General features: G+C 42.7%; 1 protein-coding gene across 1 annotated transcript in view; it reads right to left on the bottom strand.

Moving 5' to 3' along the window:
• The window catches only part of LOC144513691 (rho GTPase-activating protein 27-like), a 48657-nt gene extending 40211 nt beyond the window's left edge, over positions 1-8446 (bottom strand). The window contains 2 exon segments of the mRNA XM_078244872.1: positions 278-357; positions 8254-8446. The gene's annotated coding sequence lies outside the window, so the exon portion shown is untranslated.
• Between the last annotated feature and the right edge of the window lie 933 nt (positions 8447-9379).

A 9379-nucleotide genomic window follows, 5' to 3' on the forward strand; every position in this document is an offset into this window, starting at 1 on the left:
ACACACAGACAACACAAGACAGACTGACACGGAGTATTCTAGTTTAGTAGTTAGCTGGCTGTAGATCTATGGATACATGTGTTATAGGAGTATTCTAGTAGAGCAGTTATCTGATGTGTTACAGGACTGATGAATATGAACACAAACACACTCACACAGGAATGTTTCCTGTCACAACAAGTCAAGCTCCATCCGGATCCTGCAGCTAACGCTAACGCTATCCCTTATGTCTTCACCCTCATGTCTTCTCTTCGTGTTGGTGTGTTCTGTAAATCACCTGTTTTCTAAGGGAGGTTCTGCACAGTCTGGTTCCCTCCACAGTCTCCCTGAACAGTCTCAGTCCTCTCTGGTTGCAGGCTTTCAGGATTAAAAACAGTCGGATCATATATGACAGCTTCTGCATGCAGAGACACAGCGAAGCCCCGCCCACTCACAGGTACAGGGGCGGGGCCTGTACCTGTGACATCACCTGCTGCTCAGGTGGCAGCTACGGAAGAGGATTAGGGCCACATGTGAAAAATGTTTTTGAGTTCTGAGTTTGAAGAGAACTTTAATCCATTTTTGTTTTGTAACATGTGGTCCTAAACCTCTTCTGTTTACTGTGTGTTCACCTGCACTTTACTCTGAAAATCCTGCAGGAAATCAGGAGTAACCATGGTTACATGACCCGCTTACTATCTAGTTTTTATTATTTAGGATCTGTCACTCTACCTCTAATGTTTGTCTCCACATGTCTCTCATATTCTCTGTTGTATATTGTCTCTTTTGATTTTTTTATTCAACTTATTTATCTGTATAGCCTACATATATATTCTTTCTATCCTTTTGTATTTCTCTCTCACACACACACACACACACACACACACACACACACACACACACACACACACACACTCAGAACAATAGCAGGAGGCTGATCTCAGTTCTGTTCTGTTTTTAGAGGGAAGTGTCTGTTCTTCCTGTCTGCAGCAAGCCCCGCCTACATTCGACTCCACCCCTCGGTGACATCTCACTCTGTGTGTGTGTGTGTGTGTGTGTGTGTGTGTGTGTGTGTGTGTGTGTGTGAGTGAGTGTGTTTCCTGTCTTTGTGCAGCAACAATAGTGTGACTGCTGAACATTCACAGTTTGATTTTCCTTGTCTTCACGTGTCTTTTTGTCTCAATGAACATTAATAACTAATGAATGACTGAATGACTGAATAAATACCACACATAGAAACACTAAACTGCTGTAGTAGCTCAATCGTGTTAACTAAGATAGCTGCTGAAATAAAATGAATAACGTACGTAGGCACGCGTGCCACCATGGGCACACAGGACCTTAACCAATGGCACGCTGGCAATATGTGTAAGAGAGTTATTGATGTGTTGAAATCATGGTTGAAATGCTGAAGCACCCTCTCATCCGCATGCCAAATGACAACGTTCACAGTTGCACGACCTGTTATTTAAGGTAGTTTGATTGACTTGTATCCCCACCATAGACTATATAAAAACTATCCCCATCCGCATGCAGCAATGGCCCTGAATACTCTGCCTCTGCTCTGCTCTGATTGGCTAGTAGGCTACTAGTAACGCTGCTGGCGGAGCGGGCTCGGTAGCGGTATGTCAGCAAGATGTGGATGTAAATGACATACCACGTTTGGCAGTCATGGCAAGATATGTGACTGTAAGAGAGGAACTCTGCTGCTTAAAGCCAATGCCTGAAACAACAAAAGGTGAGGACATAGCCAGAGTTTTTCTGGAGCATTTTGAGGAGCGAGGGATTGACACTAGCAAGATGTTTGCAGTGACAACAGATGGTGCCCTAATGGTCAGGAAATGGCGGGGAGCAGTCACATTAATCGAGGAACAAGTTGGTCACCCCATCATGAAACGTCACTGCATAATACATCAAGAAACTCTTTGTGCAAAAATGTCAAATTCAGATCTGAATGCGGTTACGGCTACAGTGGTGAAAGTTGTTAACTTCATAGCTAAGCGATGTGCTTTAACACACCGACAGTTCACGTCTCTGCTCGAGGAAATGCACTGCACATACAAAGATATCCATCTCCACACAGCAGTCAGGTGGCTAAGCTGCAGGAAAGTTTGATCAAGGCACGATCACAGAACTTGCATCTTCACCTGCTGGATATCTGTACCAGAGAAGTGTTGCTGTCTCAGGAACATTGCATTGGCTTTGCTGACAGTCTTCGGATCAACATATCTCTGTGAGCAGATATTCTAACACATGAAGAGCGTGCTCAGCCCCTCTTGCAGTCGTTTGAAAACTGACCACTCCGAAGCTTGTGTGCAACTTAAAGTGACTAACTAGGAACCACAGAAAAGCAGGGCCAGGGATCACATTGACTGGCAGGCATCTGTTTAATGTAGCACATACAGTATGACTTTACATACAAGGGCTCTGTTCCAGTCTCTTTTTTCATCTCAGATGTGGATGTTTCATAAGCATGGCAGCACTGTTTGTTACTCTTAATTCTCCTGTTTTGACATGTACTGCCATTATAACTGAGTGAAGTTTAAGATGATGAACAAGATTGGTGTAATGTTGGTAAGGTTAATGATGACAACTCAGAAGTGGATGTTTTCATAAGGATGGCAGCCTTGTATCATCCTCCAGATACAATTACAATGTCCTGATTATGGGAAATAAATGTTATCAAATGTTGCTATGGAATAAAATTACAGATTCCATGGATATTACATTTTGATGTGATGTCTTAATTAAACTTAATGTTGACATGGAACACTAATAAACAAGACATTTTAAAAAGGGCACTTCATATTAAAAAGGTTGGACACCCCTGGTCTAGAGCATGATTACCAGTAAAGGCCCTAACACACCGAGCAGATCACCAAGAACTCGTGGTGACGGAGGCAGACTCTGGCGTCGCATCATGTCGTCTTTGTCTCGGTGAGCCCTTGAACACACGGCAGAGACTACAGCTGACAGCCAAGTACCACGTAGGTTCTGCGAAATAACTCTCCATACCAGCAGGCGGCGCTGATCTATTCCTCATTCATCAAGGGAAACCGGATACAAACATTGCTATGAAACCCACAACAAACAGCATCAGCAGCAGAACCCAACAGAGTCTCTGCTCCACCCTCCTAACCCTAACCCCCCCCCCCGCCAGGGACACAGCAGCAGAACCCAACAGAGGCTACGATCCCTCTGCTCCACCACTGCCGGGGACTACGACTCCCAGCACTGACGGAGTATGTCTGGTTGAAGGGCAGTTGGAGCGTGCACAGACTAAACCGATCATAGGCTGGTTAAGGTGTTTACATGGCGTTTGAGAAATCGGGGTATTGCTTAGTATCTACATGACACTGTCACCATAACTTGTCATGAAAAGAAGCGTTATGTCATAAACATTTATGACACGTTCATGACAGTGTCATGTCACTCTTATTTAGACACCTTCAAGTATATATTCTTATTTTAAAAGATTATTTTTTAGGCATTTCCACCTTTATTGATAGGACAGCTAGGTGAGAGAGAGGGGGGAAGACATGCAGGAAATCATCACAGGTCGGATTCAAACCGTGGACCTCTGCGTCGAGGCATAAACCTCTCAGTATATGTGCACCTGCTCTACCCACTGAAGCAACCCGGCCACACCAATCGTTTTTTAAACTGCATGTAAACACACTGATTGGGAGGTAACCAGACGGTCCATCTCCTGGTCTGTCTCTCGTTCTCTCCCTGCGGTGGGAGCGGAGTGGCGGGACCAGGCGGCTGCTGGCATTAGCTTGCTAATTCCACCCACCCAACATACCTTCAGTCTGAACACTGTACACTGTAACAAGATCGTGTGGATGAAACATTAATCCTTGTGCTGTCTTCCACACCATTGTCTGTGAACCTGTCATCATTCTGGGTCCAAATTGAAAAATTAGCTTTTTGAAAAATGAACTTTTTCTGACATTTGTGTCGCTTTTTCTATGCTTTTGCCTCTATTTTATCCAATCCAATCCACTTTATTTATATAGCACAATTTTAATAAACACAAGGTTTCCAAAGTGCTGCACAAAAAGATAAAACAGAAATAAGCAGAATAAATAAAAAACTAAAATGCACTACCCGCACACAATAAAAATATGCAAGTATACACATAAGATCAACACTCTACCTGGTGTTAAAAGCCAGAGAAAAGAGGTGGGTTTTAAGAAGATCTTTAAAATGAGACAGAGAGGAGGCCTGTCTAATGTGCAGAGGCAGTCCATTCCAAAGTTTTGGAGCTGCAACGGCAAACGCTCGGTCCCCTCTGAGCTTAAGCCGAGCTTTAGGCCCCATCAGGAGCAGCTGGTCAGCTGACCTGAGAGATCGGCTGGGAGTGTAGATGTGCAGCAGCTCAGAGAGGTAAGCTGGGGCAAGGCCATTCAAGGCTTTAAACAAATAAAAGAATTTTAAAATGAATCCTTAAATGGACAGGCAACCAGTGGAGTGAAGCTAAAATAAGTGAAATGTGCTCGTACTTGCTTGTGCCAGTTAAAAGACATGCAGCAGCATTTTGTACCAGTTGAAGACAAGCAATGGAGGACCCACTAGCCCCTATATAAAGTGCATTACAGTAATCCAGCTGAGTGGTCACAAAGTGTTGTCTCTGAAGAACTGGTGTGATTTCTGCCAGCTGCCTTAAATGGAAAAAGCTGGACTTCACCACAGCTTTAATCTGGCTGTCAAATTTGAGGTCTGAGTTCACTTTAACCCCCACATTTTTTTCACAATTGGCTTGCGATACTGTGCCAGAGAACCCAGATCAACTGGGGGGGGGGTTACAGAAGAGCCACCAAAGACCATGACTTCTGTCTTTTCTTCATTAAAATTTAGAACATTTAAAGACAACCAAGCTTTAATGTCATGTAAACACTGTAGCAGTGGGTTAACAGAGTAGGAATCAGACTGTTTTAAGGGGGACGTAGATCTGGCTGTTGTCCGCATAGCAGTGAAAAGAAATGCCATGTTTCCTGAGAATGGAACACAGTGGTAGTAGATAGAGAGAAAATAAAAGAGGGCCAAGCACAGAGCCCTGTGGGACCCCACATGAAAGAAGAGCAGTGGAGGACACCAAGTCATCAAGGCCGACACATTCAGACGCATTTTTAAACGTTTTTGTCCCTCTTTTCAACGTTTTTTTTTATTCATGGTAAATAAACCTAATTTAAATGACATTATACCTAGCTGATATTATGAATTATTTTGACTAATAAAATAGTTAAGATCAGGATGTTGAGTGAATCGCAGACTGGTTTATGTCAAAGTTTGACCAAGATGCTGTTTTGAAACCATTTAAATATTATTTTTTCAAATGATATGAAATAAAAAAAATCAACCAAAATTCAGTGGATGTAATCATTAATTATTTATTTTTTTAAAGATAATTTTTTGAGCTTTTCCACCTTTAATGGATAGGACAGTTAGGTGAGAGGGGGAAGACATGCAGGAAATCGTCACAGGTTGGACTTGAACCTGGACCTCTGCGTTGAGGCGTAAGCCTCAAAGTATATGCGCGCCTGCTCTACCCACTGAGCCAACCCTGCCACGTAATCATTAATCTTACCTGCAAAGAACATAGATGCATGGATGTATATGTTGTCTGGGTTCCATACAACGTACCTGCATGCATCCATGTTATTTTGGGGCAAGTTGGTTGTAAGAAACCCATATTTCTGATATAAAAAAACTTTTGAAAACAGGTCGAATTTGACCCGAGGACAACAGGAGGGTTAAGTTGTTATATTTTACTAATTTTACTAATTTAACTAACTAACCCTAACCCAACATGTACAGTATGTAGTGCACACAACAGCACTAGTTACCGAAAGTGATCCAAAAAAAGTTGTCAATTCAATTCTACACACAGGTGCATATCATAAATTATATAAAACACAATATTACAAGCAAGACAGTCACTCATCTGCTTTCCTCCAATGTGACTAGAGCATGTGGATGAAACATGATCCTGAACTGGATCAAAGAAAGCTGCCAGCACTGTGAGTCAGTCTGGGATATATCTATATTTATATGTATATCTTGCAGGGAGGACCCTGAATAGATGATGTTTGGATGATTGGATCTAAGGAGTCTGATGCAACAGTCCAATCGTCTCAGTGTCTGAAAATCTGTTTATGAAACAAAGGATCAACCCATTCAGGATATATGGGGCGCACAATGTCGGATTGTACAGAGAATTGCTTAGTTTCTCCCCAATAAATCAAGATATATAGCCTGTTTTGGGATAAATATCAACCTATTTATTAATCTGATAATAACAATGAGAAGTAAGGACTCAGTTTGGCTGAGTACTGGAACATTTCAGACACTGACATTTTATTAATTTAGTGACCGCCCACCTGGTTAGCTAGCTTGCTTGCTAAGTTTAGGACCAATCAGATTGCCTGTCATTATACATGTTTAGTAAGTATTTAAAGCATACTTGTCAATAACTCAGTTTAAAGTTTATGACCTTCTCACCTTTGATTGTTTTCAGTTGAAACTGTTGCAGGGATCAATAAAGTTTTACTGCGTTGAACTGAATCTGCTGCCGGCCCTTTAAGAGGTAAACAGTCCAACCTGATCTGGGACACAGAAACACACCTGAGGCAGGTAGGAGAGAGAGAGAGAGTATCACATTCCTCCCCCCTCTGTTAGTCTATCAGCCACACCCACCCTGCCAGGAATGTAACACACACACACACACACACACACACACACACACGCACACACACACACACACACACACACACACACAGAAACAGGGCTGAAGTGTGTGAGAAAATAAACTGTCAATCATTGAAACCGAGGTCAACACGCCCCACCGACGAATCAGAGGAGACACACAACTTAAAGGAGAAGCTCCAACCTTTACCCTCACACACACACACACACACACACACACACACACACACACACACACACACACACACACACACACACACACACACACACACACACACACACACACACACACACAGAAACAGAAATAACTGAGTTTAAATCATAAAACCACCGGCTGACTCCACCTCCTGGAGGCTGAAAAGGAATGTTAGTCTGTGTGTGTGTGTGTGTGTGTATGTGTGTGTGTGTGTGTGTGTGTGTGTGTGTGTGTAACCACACACTGAACATGTGGATCACTCACTAACAAATACAGAAATCCTGCTCTATGCATCCTTCTCAAGATACAGTGAAATAGTCAGTAAATATTGTCTAGCATTGCAACCCAAATATTGTTTATAGGCAGTTTATAAACAAAATATTAACAATTAACAAATACTTAAAATATTCAATGGTGAATAAAGCGATCAGCACTGAAATCCAACCTCCAACCTTCTAAAGAAGATCGTCAACCTGCTCTCACGGTATCCTGACTCTGGATAATCAATGTGCCGGTAACCACGACAACAGAGATCGTACTCTGAAAGTACAACTAAGCTTCATACTAAAATCCAGTTTGATTGTTTGAAACAGCTGTTTGATGAACAGCTCTGTCTTCACAGGGCAGGGGAGGAAGGTCTGGCTACACCACAGATGCATTCTGGTTTATAAAGACAATACAACTCTCTGGGTTGTTTGCATTTCTTTAAACCAATCAAAAATCATCTGGAGCTCCAGACAGAGCCACGGTGGCTCTGCTAAACAGTCTCAGGAAGGAACTTGTTCTGGGGGAACATTTTCACCCTTCAAAAGAAAACTCCTCATCCAATACTAAATGAAGTTACCTGTTGACACAGTCCAGTAACGTGAGCTATTTAAATTAGCTGATACATGGTTATGTAATCTTTACAATGACCCTTAGAAAGACCCAAGCAGGTCTGACTTGTTGCTCCGTCCACATCTTCTTCATAACTTGATATTTTCAGCATGAAGCTCGCTAGCTACGAGGTAGTTGTTGTTTCATGAAGAGAGTTTGAGAACGCCTGACATCTTTATCCTGGAAATGAACTTCCATTTAACCAGACTAGTGTCATTTTTGCAGAACCTGCTGACAGTTAGTGTGTTGTCGAGACACAGTGCACGAGCTAAACACACCCGGTGACACATCCCTGCCAACACACACACACACACACACACACACACACACACACACACACACACACACACACACACACACACACAGATAGATAGATAGATAGATAGTTAGATAGAGAGATAGATAGATAGATAGATAGATAGATAGATAGATAGAAAGACAGATAGATAGATAGAAAGACAGATAGATAGATAGATAGATAGATCGATATTTACCAGCAGTAAAAGTCAGATCCAACCATCCTGCTCTTTGTGTTTTTTTGCTCTTGTATTCCTGTAGGGGCGAGTCCAAACCACTGAAACAGGTTCCTCTCTCTCTCTCTCTCTCTCTGTCTCTCTCTCTGTCTCTGTCTCTGTCTCTCTCTGTCTCCCTCTCTCTCTCTCTCTCTCTCTCTCTCTCTCTGTCTCTCTCTCTGGCCCCGCCCCTCCCTGATCTGCCAGTCTCAGCTTGCCCTCCCCCTCTTCCTCCCCCTGACTTTCCTTCCTATTTGACAGGAGGAAACCTGCAGCTGTCTCTGTGGGGGACCACCGTCGCCCTCTAGTGGTGCTCAGCGGCCGGTGCATTGTCCCTTCCAGGGCCTGAAGTCTCTCCCACATCCATTTCACTTTGTTTTTTTTGTTCAGATGGTCACTTAGATTCACCTAAAGAAAGATGACCGTTTGTCTATTTGTTGTTCATAAAGACATCTATTTCTATCAGATATAGAGGTCCACAGCTGTGGAATTCATTAAAAACATGAACTTTCTTTAGGTCCCACAAGACAAATTTATTTATTTATGTATTGTACAGGAATACCTGTTGAGATGTGGCATCTCATTTTCGAGAGGGTCCTCGGTAGGACTGGACAATACAAAAGACAAGACATTGCAGTACAACATACACATTCACTCACATACTAACTCCCTCTAAACCCATCACCCCCCCCCCACACACACACACACACACACACACCCATGCCCAGATGTTACTAGTGTTAAAAATGATCATAACAGAGAATGTATTGTTTCAAGTAGGGTGGACAATGATCCGTCCGTAGGGGCATCTCAACACAAATCTACAAATACTATTAAAGACAACAGTCAAAGGCTTAAAGGGATACTGCACCGATTTAGCATTAAGCTTTGTATCAGTAGAAACACGATAGTATTTTTGAATGGCCGTGCGTCCCTCCCTCATGTCCCTCTGAGACCAGAGATCTCTGTATTGTTGGTTTTGGAAAAAATCTTCAATGACGTAAAATGAAGATTTTTGCGTCATCGGAAGATTTTTTTGCCCAGAGGCAATGGACTACAGCCAGTACTAGGAGCTACTTCTGCATGTTTTCAACCCGCCCACAGGGGC

This window comes from Sander vitreus, unplaced genomic scaffold (assembly GCF_031162955.1).
Source record: "Sander vitreus isolate 19-12246 unplaced genomic scaffold, sanVit1 ctg320_0, whole genome shotgun sequence".
In the NCBI taxonomy this organism is placed as follows: Eukaryota; Metazoa; Chordata; class Actinopteri; order Perciformes; family Percidae; genus Sander; species Sander vitreus.